Raw genomic sequence first — 12,449 nt, forward strand, 5'->3', positions numbered from 1 at the left:
GTTACCTGTAGAAATGATCAACTTGGTTTAGATGAAAGTGTTAACGCTGTGGTGAAGTGTTGCACTGACTGCAAAATGAAGTTAAATCGGGGGAAAAACTGTCTTCATGCGGATCACAAACAAGAACAGCCCCTCAAGTATGTCTATTTAATTGACGATGCTCCTCTCACCCACACTGAAAGTATTAAGTACCTCGGTGTTACTTTTACTAGCCATCTAACTGGGTCATCTCGCATTGATCACATATACGCTTCTGGACATTGCAAGTTAGGATCAATTTGCTAGTAGCTCGAATATTGTCCTTCTTCTGTTAAGCTGCTTGCATATAACACCCACATATGGCCTCAGCTAGAATATGCTTGGGTTGTGTGGCACCCTTTTGACATCGAGAAACTTGAAAGAATTCAGAAACTTGCAGTTAGGTTTACATATGACTGTTATTCCAGTTATGATTCTCCAAGTGAACTAATTAAATCAAAAACATGTTGTCTTTAGAACCTCACAGCAAACTGGCCAGATTAAAATTTCTGTATAACTTGCTAAATGGTTTTTGAAATATAATCCTGTTGCCTATTTGGAGCCGTCGTCAACGCGACCTTCAAGACACCATCATCATTATAGGTCAACTCCCATTTTTGCACATGCTAATTCCATCAAAGGCTCCTCTTTCCTGCAAAAAATATCCCACTGGAGCTCATTGCATTTTGACATACAGTTAAACCTGCGTATAACGAAATTGACAAATTCCTGAAAAACTTCGTTATAAAGAGGATTTCGTTATATGCAGGTTCTGCACGAAAATTCGAAAAAGAAACGCTTACCGTATTTACTCGATTCTAACGCGCCCTCGATTGTAACCCGCACCCGTTTTCCAGAACCATTTTGTCCTGAAGAGTCAATATCTTGCGTTTCTTCGTCAAAGCACTCATCCTCATCAACCAGAGTGGCGCTGCCAGCGCGTTGAAAAAAAAAAATAGTTTTTTTTTCCTTAGGCAGCATACACTGGAAAAGGAGAGTGCCAGCTTGGCGGGCTAGGCCAGCTGCAGCAAGCGGCAGGATCAGGTTTGAATGAAAGGAGGGGGAAAGGTCACGCCCACGGCGGCAAGATCGCTTGGTCGAAGGATGCAGACCCGCCTCACGCACGCTCGCACGCACGCATACGTGCGCTCGCTCTCGCCTCGCAGTCGCCGTGAATTCGAGCGTGCCAAGCGCGCCGCCGCCGCTTTGCATTCTGTTGCGGTGGAGAAGGTGCTTCCGGTTGCTGCTCGCGCAATAATTACAAAATTTGGGGTGAAATCTCTAGGTTGTCGGCGGGAAAAATTCGTTATTTCGAGGGGGTCTCCCGCTGCCACTTCGTTACGTAGAGGTCTCAAATGCATGTGCTTCTATGGAGTCACGGAGGGGAATAGAAAAACTTCGTTATATTCAGGAATTCGTTATATGGAGGTTTGTTATAAGCAGGTTTAACTGTATTCAATACAGATCACATACTTCAGTCTTCTGAAAATTTTTCAGCACTAAAGAGTTGTGTTCTATTTTGCAGTTTGCTGTTGGTTGTATTTTACATATACATTTTTTTAACGTTATTATGTAATGCATGTAAGGCAAACTCAAGCACTTAACAATCCCTTAATTTTGTGTTCTGTTTTACTGCTTAAGTGTTTGTTTCATTGAGTTTATTATGTACAAGCATCTTTTGCTCTATAGAAGGACTTGCTGTTTGTGAACATAATAATCTACTCCTGCTTGGGCCAAACTTGGCCTGCAGTATATGAATGAATGAATAATGAATAAATAAATAAATAAATAAATAAATAAATAAATAAATAAATAAATAAATAGAAATAACAAGAATAAATTTGTTGTGGTGGTCTTCACTGTAGAGGTGCACACAATACACATTAAAGATAGGCATTCAGCGGCGACATAAGAAATCCTTCGTTACAGAGGTCATTTCATTGAACATGTGTTTGCTGTAGAGGCTTTCAACTGTATTGTCTGAATGCTCTCTGCCCTGACCATCCTATAGAAGGCCAGTGCCATTTCTTTGTAAACAGATAAAAATGTAGACAATTTTTTAACTCTGTCCGCTTATTCTTTTGCTGGAAGTGTAGCTTGGAAACAAAGCTTTGAATGCACCGTGTCAAGAAATGCTGGTAGATTTGTGGTAGCTGAATATTTAGTCCTGTAGTTTTACAGTTATTACTTAAAACCATAACCTGAATGCGCTTTTCGCTTTGCAGGCATTCAATGCAAGGATATTGGGCCAATAAGGTGTTGGTGGCTTACGGGGTACAGCAGTGGCGAGAAGCCTGTGATTGGCATCAGCACCGGTACGGTTTTCCTTTTGTCTTCAATATTCTCTCTATTCTTTCTGGTCATTGTCATTCTCTCTTGCAGAGCATGATGGGCGCCTGTAGACTAGGCTTGTGTGAATATTCAATAAAATATTATGCTGCTAAATGTTTGCTTCTGTTCAAACTTATTCTTCGGTATTTTCAAAGTATTCGAAATGCAGAAGTATAAATTTGAAAATGTGCAATCGAAAGTATCAGTTTTGGGGAGCAAGTCTCATTGCCATTAAAGCTGCTCATAGTCAAGACAAGCCAAAGAGGGAGAATTTGTTTAGTCACTGGCCGACTTTCTGGACATGCTTGATTATTCTAACATTCCTGCAGCATCACCACCTTCCTTGCTCAACCTATGTACAGCGACGTGCATATTTTGCTTCAAATGTTCGAAAAAAGACCTTGCACTTATCACTGCATTGTTCTTGCTCAAATTTTGCAGAAAGATAGCATTTTGAAGTTTACGTCATTCAGTGGAACCCTTGGCACAGTTCATTGCCTTATTACAGTGTAGATCGCTTATAACGTAAGTCGCCGGAGTCGCGAATATTCGCACTATAAGCGGTACCGCACTATAACCAAAGCAACAATTTTCAAGGCCCGCACATATGCAAAACATGTGCACCGAGCCGCCACGCGTATGCGACAGTCGAGAAATGCGGCTAGAACGTTTGCATTAAATTTACAGTCGAATCTTGTTAATTCAAGCCAATCACGACCGGAAATGCTCCGGAACTGCCATAGAGTAAAAGCTTAGGAGAGACCCCTCAAAAGCTTAGGAGAGACCCCACAAAACAAAAAAAAAAGAAAGAAAAAAAAACCCTCTCTCAAATGCCAAGGTCGCCGATTCTGCTTTGCACCGGAACATGCGTGTCGTAGCCACGTGTAGAAAATGTCGTAGTTTCGCCCGAAAGGCGAAGCATCAATTGCGATAGCAAATTGGCAGAGAGCTATTCGGAGTAGGGATAGTAGAGTAGTTTTATCGGCCGTATAAACTTGGACACATTCGCTTTCTAACTGAATTGACAAGCGTGGTGTCATTGCGCACAAGCAAACATGAATAGATCACACTGAATGACCGCAGACGACGACTGTCAAAACGCTGGCGCGGCCGCTGCAGTGGGCGAAGAATCGTGCGGTCTATCGCTTCAACGGAAACTGAGCGGCGAATGGACAGCGCATAAAGGTCAGAGTCGTGTGGAGACACGGCCGGGCTCGACTGGCGCGCGCCAGTCGAGCCCGGCCGTGGTGGTCATAAAGAGACGGTGCGGGCGACGGCACCACAGCCAGTGCAAGCGTATTTGTTGGCAGAGTAGAAGCTGCTCCCCCCGTCCCTCCCGCGCTGCATCCCCACTTTTTTTTTTTTTTGCTTTCGCGTGGGAGATTGCGTTGCCAGTTCTCCTTGCGCTGGGTTGCAAGATAAGCATTTGGTGCCGTAGCACAGCGTCGCCCCACCTCCCTCCCCCCCATACCCCCACGGCCTTTTGGGCGACAATCGCGTTTGCTTTCCGCCGTGCGTTGGCTCTCCGTGATAGCGCGCGTCCCCCGCGCGCTTTTACTCGTACGGCGCGCGGCGACGATTTTATCGCCCTTGGAATCTATACGGAACCTGACGGCGACGCCGACGGCAAAAATCCCGTTGAAGTATCCATATAATTGCTATCGCAATAAAATGGCAGTGAACCCTTCTTTCTCCTTTATGCTTCTTCTACTTTCTAGTCACGTGTTGACCTTGCACGCTGCGGCTACGGCGCAGAGGGAAGCAGCGGCCATGTCTCAGGCTGGCCAACAAACTGCCCACGCCGGCAAACGCCGGCTTCCTGATAACGGCAGAAAATGAAACTTCGAGGAGCTGGCGCCGGGCCGGCTGCAGCGGTGGCGCCTGCATGGCGGCGAGCGCGCACCGTGACAGTCGAAAGTGAGGGAGCTACGAGGGAGGGCGAGGGGAGCCACCGAAGCGGCGGAGTTGCCGAGGCGAAATCCGCTTCCCTGCCGCCCTCCTCCCTCACATTCCATGGTCTCCGCGTGCGCCCTTGGCTGTGCTGTGCCGCCGCCGCCCGCTCCCTGAAGTTTCGTTTACTGCCGTTATCGTGAAGCGAGCGTTGCCCGGTGTTGATAGTTTCGTGGCCCTCGCTCGCTATGCGCGCCGTGATATTTCACGACTCTCTCTCAATATTCTGGTTTCAGTCTCACTGGCTGTTCGTTCGCACCACGTGCCCTTCTCCTCCACTTTGTCACTCTTTCTTCCTCGAGCACTTCTTGGGGCGCCCGTTTGAGGGGAGCGCTCGCTGTCTCCACTGACTTCCGTACTCCCAGGCGGCCACACTGTAACCGGTATTTCGTTTCCCGCAACTGCACTATAAGCGATACGTGTATACATGGAGTGCTATGGGAAAATTAGCAGGAGTCTTAAAAGACCGCACTATATCCGGTCCTGCACTATAAGCGGTTACGTTATAAGTGGTCTATACTGTATATGTGCACCCAAGTCTAACGCACACCTGAATTGGTAAAAAAACGTGGGCAGCTTGCACTGGTGGTGCAAGGCTCTAGTAAACTGTGGAGCTGGTGATGAGCCTAACTTCCAGGTTTTACTAGGCTTGGCTAAGTTTTGCTAAGAAATGCTAAGTGGTGCTAGGCACGGTATTCCGAATCAACTCACCGCCGACGCGCAGATTCTCGCTTGGCCGCACGACGCGCTTCAAGATGAGCGGCTCCTTCTTTGGGTGTTCAGATCTTCTTTGGTCGTCCCATGTCAAGGCTACATGTACTCGTTACAGAGTCAACGAGAGTGCTGTCGGCGTCGCGGTGGCTCTGAGCTTTATCTCCCCGGTGAAATCACGGCCAAGCTGCGCCTCCACACTTACCGGGACGTGGCTGGTTGAAACCTGCCGAGCCGCCGCCGGAGGCGCCGGCTGCAGTCACGGACACCGCGCGCGCTCGGCATGAATGCGAGGAAATGGGGAAATGCAAAAGGCGTCGGCAGTAGCTCTGCACGTTGTCTCGTTGGTGCTGCTACAATTTTTTTCTCTCTCTCTTGCTCTCATTTTCTCTTTCTCCTGAGCATAGTGCGCACCGTGCCATCCTCTCCTTAACGTCCCATGTCAAGGCAATATGTGCATGGCACGGATAGGAGGCGAGGCACACACCGCTCCGCGAGGTGGTTGCTAGGCAACGCGCGGTGACGTCATCGTTCAATGAGGTTTTTTGTACATGCTCCACGGACTGACGGTCGGCTTGAACAGCTCCGCTGTTAAAAAAGAAGAGTAGTGTGCCTCTGATTCTTCTGGTAATCAGAAATAAGATTAAACTTGCAGAGTGTACTGTCACAGAATGAATTTGCTTGTACTCAGATTTAGGTGCACATTAAAGGTAGTTGAAATTGCACTGGAGTCCCATACTACAATGTGCCTCGTAATCTGACGGTGATTTTGGCACCTACAACTCCAGAATTTAGTTTTTTAAGGCCCTTGATTCTAACTCCAGAATTTGAACGAATCAGCACATCTACATGTAACAAATAATTCAGTTCTTTTATGATATAAATAATAATGATGTGTCATCTATAACAGATCAGTATGCGTAATTGATTAATTTTTCTAATTATGGTGACAGATAGACCTAAATATAAATATTACAGGCCTACATTTATTATTATTCTTTTTTTTTAGGGATTGTTCTATATTTCTGGAAAAATATATAAATTTGGATGCTTTAAAAACGTTTAGTCGTAATTTTTGACTGAAAAAGATATACTTGGCATCGGGACCAACTTTCTTGCATTTTGAAGCCAAGCATTCTAACCATTGTGGCATGGCAGGTTTTCATAAGTGAAGATATAGTTCTTGCATTGAGCGCTGGCAAATGCCAATGGTTTCTTCTTGGGATTATTTCGATCATGATACCACAGCATTGATTAAATTTAGGTGCCAGCAACATTGATTTGTGTGCAATGTGTTGGGCTCTTCCTTTGCTCTACCAATGTTCGCATTGTGCTGAACGTGCTGTCTTTGAAATTCACTTTCTGTCATCTAGTATAAATTACAAAATATTAAGTAAAAAAATAATACGCCATTCCACTACAGCATGGGTTCTTAAAGTGGGTTCCGCGGAACCTACGGGTTCCGCAGGCCCCTGCTCGGGGTTCCGCGAGTCACTGATAAATTTTCCCTGGTCCCGCTCTCGACAAGTGTCTAAAACGGCGAACATGAGGTGCGCTTGATCCAAAGAACCTCCATTACTCATGCCCGAGTTACGGTGCCCGAGTGTCAAAAAGCACATCACAGTGCGTAACAGCAACGCGCGAACTGCGCAATAAATACGCAAGCAGCTTGTAGCCACCCAACCTCTGAGAACGGGCAGCGCGCCTAAGCTTTCGCACTTGAATCTCGGAGGCCGTAACTTACCACCATGCGCCTTTCTCCTATTTGTAGATAGGGTAGGTGCTGAGGAAAAATTAAAAAAAAAAAAATGCGGAGCACCGCAAATGCGCGCCGCAGAAGAGCAAGAACGGCGTAGCGTCCAACCCAAACGAAGCGGCGCAGTCCGCATCGCCGTGGTCCTCAGCTTGCACCGTGGTCCGCAGCAGCAATCGTAAGCGGCACGTGACTGACAGCAACGCCGAAGCGCTTCGTGCCTAATTATGCCTTTAAAGCCTCTATTCTTGCGTTTATCGCCACGCGTAACACCGCGTTCGTGGCTAGTCGCGTGCCTCCGTAAGTGCGTAGTCGCTATCTCTGATCGCGTCGATAACCACCGCAGTTTCGTCCGCAGCGGTTGCGGCAAATAGTTTTATTTTCACTCGATACGCGCGTCGGCTGCATGCCTTCACAACTGCGTAGTCGCCTCCCATGGCAGCGTCGATAGCGACCGCAGTTTCGTCCGCACTTCTTGCAGCGAAAGGTAGCTTCGTTTTGACTTGGTGCATCTGTCAGCCGCCTGCCTTCTGAACCACAAGGTCGCCGTCCATGATCGCGTCGATAGCGGCCGCGGTTTCGTCGACAGCGGTTGCGGCAAGCAGTAGTTTCGCTTTTACTCAGTGCAAAGCTGTCGAAGATAAAAAGCACCGGCTACATCGCGATGGACGGACAATTTGTTGGCGAGCAGCTGAGTGGCGAAAAAATAATCGGGATGTGCGCCCGTTGGTGCAAAGCGCGTCTCAGATGAAAACGCGCGCCGCGAAGGATGTCGCGAGGCCTTCGCCGTTGCTAGCGCTAATCAGTCATGAGATGAAGAGAATTTCAGCTTCCGCACTGGTCTTGTGCTAAATAGAAACAAGATTTGACGGTTCATTGAGTAAATAAAAGCGTGTTGACGTAGTGCAGCATTTGTTTGTTGTTTTCTTGATACCCTCGATAATACGACATTCGGTTAATTCGGCGGGGGGGGGGGAGGGGGGGGTTCCTTGGCACTTTATGGAGCTTAGCAGGGTTCCCTGGGATTGAACGTACCTGAGAACCCCTGCACTACAGTGAAGGTGGATCACCAGTGAAGCAGTTTAGCACACGACATACAGGTGACACAGAATTTAGATCAAAGGTAGGAGCAAAGAGCAGTGACGGCGGTCATCCCGAAGAAAGACACAGGCACACAGACTGTTATTTTTATTGGTGGTCTTGATTGGCGGCATACATTCACATGAAAGACGATCGCCACCTTGGGGAGCCAGAGGAAACTAGATACGCATGATGGGACCGCCACGCCGGGAGAGCGGAAGGAAACTAGGCACGCAAGCAAGCGCTTGGAACGACAGTGGGAGGGCGGTGGGAGCATACACATGGCTTACGCGGGTCGCACAGCGGCAAATTTTTTGAGAACCCTTATAGAGACGCTCAGGTAGATATACCTGAGCGTCTACTGATTTTGAAAATGGTGTCTATGGATAGCTAATCTACTGAAAATGCATATCCAAGTTATGAGACGTGTAAGCTTTTTGCATAGAATGAAGCGATTTTGCATCAAATTCGGGAGTGATGTTTTTGCACACACAGATCTGTTGACAGACTTGAAAAATGGATAGAACCCTAGCCATAGACAGCTTCGCTGCAAAAATTATGTGTCTTGGTCGTGAAAGTTTGTTTGGCTAAGACAAGTGGGTTTCATCTGGAGTACTAATTTTACATTTCTGCGTCGACATACAGAAGAAAATATATGCTCGCAACACTAATGGCGTGGATGAGCTTTTATATTTATTCATATGCACATATTAATACTCAGAAATCTCAGTAACAATGAGACATGTACTATAATGGAACAGTGATTCAAAGAAGTGCCAGTAGTAATGCTGCTTTGCACAATTTGACAGCAAGTTAACAGAAAACCTAGCTGCAAAATGTCTGCAGGCTGAAAACAGTATGCAGGTACAGAAGGTATAATGGGATGGATGGAAGAAGCAATAGTCAAAGTCTCAAATAAATAGAAATTCTTCTTTCTTTCTTTTTTAAAGATGTATAGCTTCAATGGCAGGAAAAAATTTGGATATGGATGAGAAACTGCTTTTGACGCACCATTTAACTGCAAATCAAGTTCACTTGCTTCAATGTATCCCACCTTTAATGCAGGTTCTGTCGAGTATTTTGGCAGCACCTCAGCAAAGATTTAGCAGAGAAAAATGTCTGCGAATTATTAAAGGGCCACTTGAAGTATGCAGGACTTCTTATCTTCACAGATTCTGCTGACTACTACATCTCCAATGAGCACGAGGCCTATGCTGATTTTATGAAGCCACTGCGTCGCAAGATGCATCTCACAAAGTTGGTGGTTAATGCTGTCAATGGGGACCCCAACTGTAGCTATGAAAATCTTGTGAAAGTTATTCAGGTGAGTGTTCCTAACAAGTAAGTGTTTTGCCTGTCTTATCAAGAGCGTAGTTATAGGAAAAAAGAGACGAAAGAAAGCAGGCATCATTGCAGCTTCAAAAAGAATGTTTACAGTGCCAATATAACAAACTATGCTTGTGTTGCTTTCATATAAACCTGATTGCAATTTTTTTTCATCGTTATCAGTATGTACACTTATATTGTATATCAGATATAAGGAAGCCATCTTTGTGTCGAATGTGATTTCATTATAACAAAGTTGGACTGTACTTTCATTTGTGCTTAACATCCTAGTAGAAAAGTAGCAGCCTGTTGTGTCAACATGTTGATGTGCACACTGACAGTGGCATACCTGCAAAATTTTTGATTTTATCGTAAAATGCCCAACTTTTAGATCTTGTATGCGATTGTCATATTGACACCTATAACCTTATGATTTTTCATTTGCATCTAATATAGTGTTAATTTGATTACAAAATACAGTAGACTTATGCTAACTCGACTCCGGTGAATTTAATTCCCGCCAGGACCGTCCTGGATTCCGTCCCAGCAGGCGTCATAGTATTTCTTTCTATGGGCCCAAAATTTCGTTATTGCGCCTGAAATTAGTCGTTGCCAGGTAATTGGAACTTTACCAGTCAGCACACATGCACCTGACCCCTATCGTTACTCTCATAGTGACCTCTTTAGTGGCAGCGTCCGTCACGGCAGAGCTTAGGGGACAGTGAATGTGTTGAACATGCATTATCTCCCGTCGAAAACGCCTACAGGCGAACCTACTTATAACATTAATCAAGTGCCAAGAAAATCCCGTTTAAAATCGATAATTGTTCTAGCTGGGTTGCACGAAAAAAGCAGAGCGGATATGCATTTAACTTAGACAGAAAGAAGGGCAGTCGAACCCATTTAAAGCATTTCTGGTTTTAACAATACCTGAATGTAACAATGAACAGCTGCTGCACTGTGTGTGTGTTGGGGTAAAATAAACTGCTTATTGCAGCGTTCCCGTGCTGTATTATTGGCTATAACAATTAAATCTGCATAGTGGGTGTCTACGCCGAAAAGAAGTGCAATATCCAGGAAGAGATTAAAAAACACGAGCGGCACACCTTCGTCGCCCCTCTCCCGTCTGCATTCCACCCCTTCGATGTCGGTGAGAGAGTAGAAGGAAGATGAGAGAGGCGTGCACAAGGAGGTGATGCGATGAAGGCGTTATATGCGGGGTGTGTGGCACAATTGTAGGTGTGGAAAAGCGGGTTGCGTTTAAAAATTTTTTTTAGAGGGTTTTGCATTTCTACACACGCTGTAACCAGATTTATTGTCATAACCAATAACGCTGTTTGGGAGCATTGTAGTGGGTAGTTTATTTTACTGTAGAAAACATACTAGAGTGGGCGGTGCATTGGCTGCTCATTGTTTTATCCGATATATTGTTAAAAGCAGTATCATTATAAGTGGTTTCGACTGTATCTTCGGCCTGCCCTAGGAGAATTTTCAAGCAATAACCGTAGCTCACAATGTCCAATTAATTACGGTGTTTACCGAATTCTAACACGCGCCTCTTTCAAGAAAATTATGCTGATAAATGCCTGCATGGTGCAGTCGGACATGATACCAAAACCGCCTTCACGGCGTTCGTATGCTTTATTGCATAAATGTATTGCGGTGAAGCTGACTTTGGGAAACCGGCAGCCTTTGTGCAACACATATTAGACCCTTGCCCATTTTTCTTGCTAAAAAATCGGGTGCGTGTTAGATTTCTATTTTTTTTAGGAGCTTTGATGTAATTTCGATTCAGGGATGTTTTAGAATATGGAAAATACAGTCAAACCTCGATATAACGAACCTTGATTTAACAAAATTTGTGATGTAACAAACTATTTTTATTTCCCAATCTTACTTCCATTAAATTAATGAAACCTCGAATTAACGAAATTTGCGATATAACCAAGTTCTTTGCTGCAAGTACAACTTCGTTATATCGAGGTTCGACTGTACTGCTGTCAAATGAATCGGTGGTGTGTTTCTGCGTCTTGTTTAATTTGACCTGCTGAGTAAATAGATCAGTTTCATCCGTCCCATCAGGGTTAAATTAATGGAAATCGACTGTAATGCTAATACAGTAACTGGCCAATTTTTTGGACTTATGCACAGCAGTGACCCCAATTTATAGAACCAATGTATAATGGCATATTCATATTACCTAACTGCGCAGCAACACGCTGACTAACAAAGAACAACATACGACCCAAGCGCAAGCTCTCAATTGGTTTATTTCAGAAAAATGTTAAACTTAAGTACTTCATCATTACGTGACCACCCTGGTGGTGGAACTGAAAAACTAAATGAAAAAGAATTGCTATCAGCCCTTGAAAAGGCCGAAGTTACGCAATTGTTAAGGAACTTCAATGAGCATTGCAACATGTGCTGGGCAAGAAGGAAAATCTTATCTGACAATGGGATGGAAGGCTGACTGACCCATGCATCACCCATGTTTCTGATATGAAATGCCTTTATGATTTCCTTGTTAATTTTTTGTTTTTCAGTCGAAAGGACGCGCGTGTTTGTTAGCAAAGGGTTACAGCCGCAAGTACTATAATGACCAACTAAATAGTTGTGGGATGAGTTGCAGAAGGCCAACTGTTAGTTAGAAGCCTAGTGTTACTACAGCGACCGCTTTGGCCGATGTGTGACTTGCCACAACTTAACGGCACTTGGTAATGACGCCAGTCTTACACAACCTTTACCATTCCTAATGTTTGATCTGGCAACCGTCATCACTATGCATACTGGGTGCTTCTACTTTTTTCAAAACACTTTCTTTCTGTTGTATCTTAGTCCCCATGTTGTTCTGCAGTTAATGTGAACCAGTACAAACTCGTCCAGCCGTCAATACTTCTGTGTAACGGCAGCCGAAGTATCGGCCTCTGTTTTGTGAACAAACTTCATAGATATTTCAATTTGTCTGTGGTGCAGGTAATTCTTCTTTCTGGGTTTTTATGTGCCAAAACCAGTTCTCATTATGAGGCATGCCGTAGTGGAAGGCTCTGGATTAATTTTGACCACCTGGGGTTCTCCAACGTGCACTACAACGCAAGCAGACAGGCATTTTTGTATTTTGCCTTCATCAAAATGCGGCCGCCGTGGCCGGGATTCGATCATGCAGCAGGTAATTGTTGCTGCGATTAAATACCGTATTTACTTGAATCTAACGCGGACTTTTTTTCCGATAAAACGGGTCCAAAAATTGCGTGTGCATTTGAATCAAGTACGACCCTAAATC

General features: G+C 45.0%; 1 pseudogene; it reads left to right on the forward strand.

Annotated features, from left to right (window-relative positions):
• Window positions 1–12,449, forward strand: part of LOC119440419 (DNA (cytosine-5)-methyltransferase PliMCI-like) — a 232,638-nt pseudogene that overhangs the window by 51,633 nt on the left and 168,556 nt on the right.

This window comes from Dermacentor silvarum, chromosome 2 (assembly GCF_013339745.2).
Source record: "Dermacentor silvarum isolate Dsil-2018 chromosome 2, BIME_Dsil_1.4, whole genome shotgun sequence".
NCBI lineage: Eukaryota > Metazoa > Arthropoda > Arachnida > Ixodida > Ixodidae > Dermacentor > Dermacentor silvarum.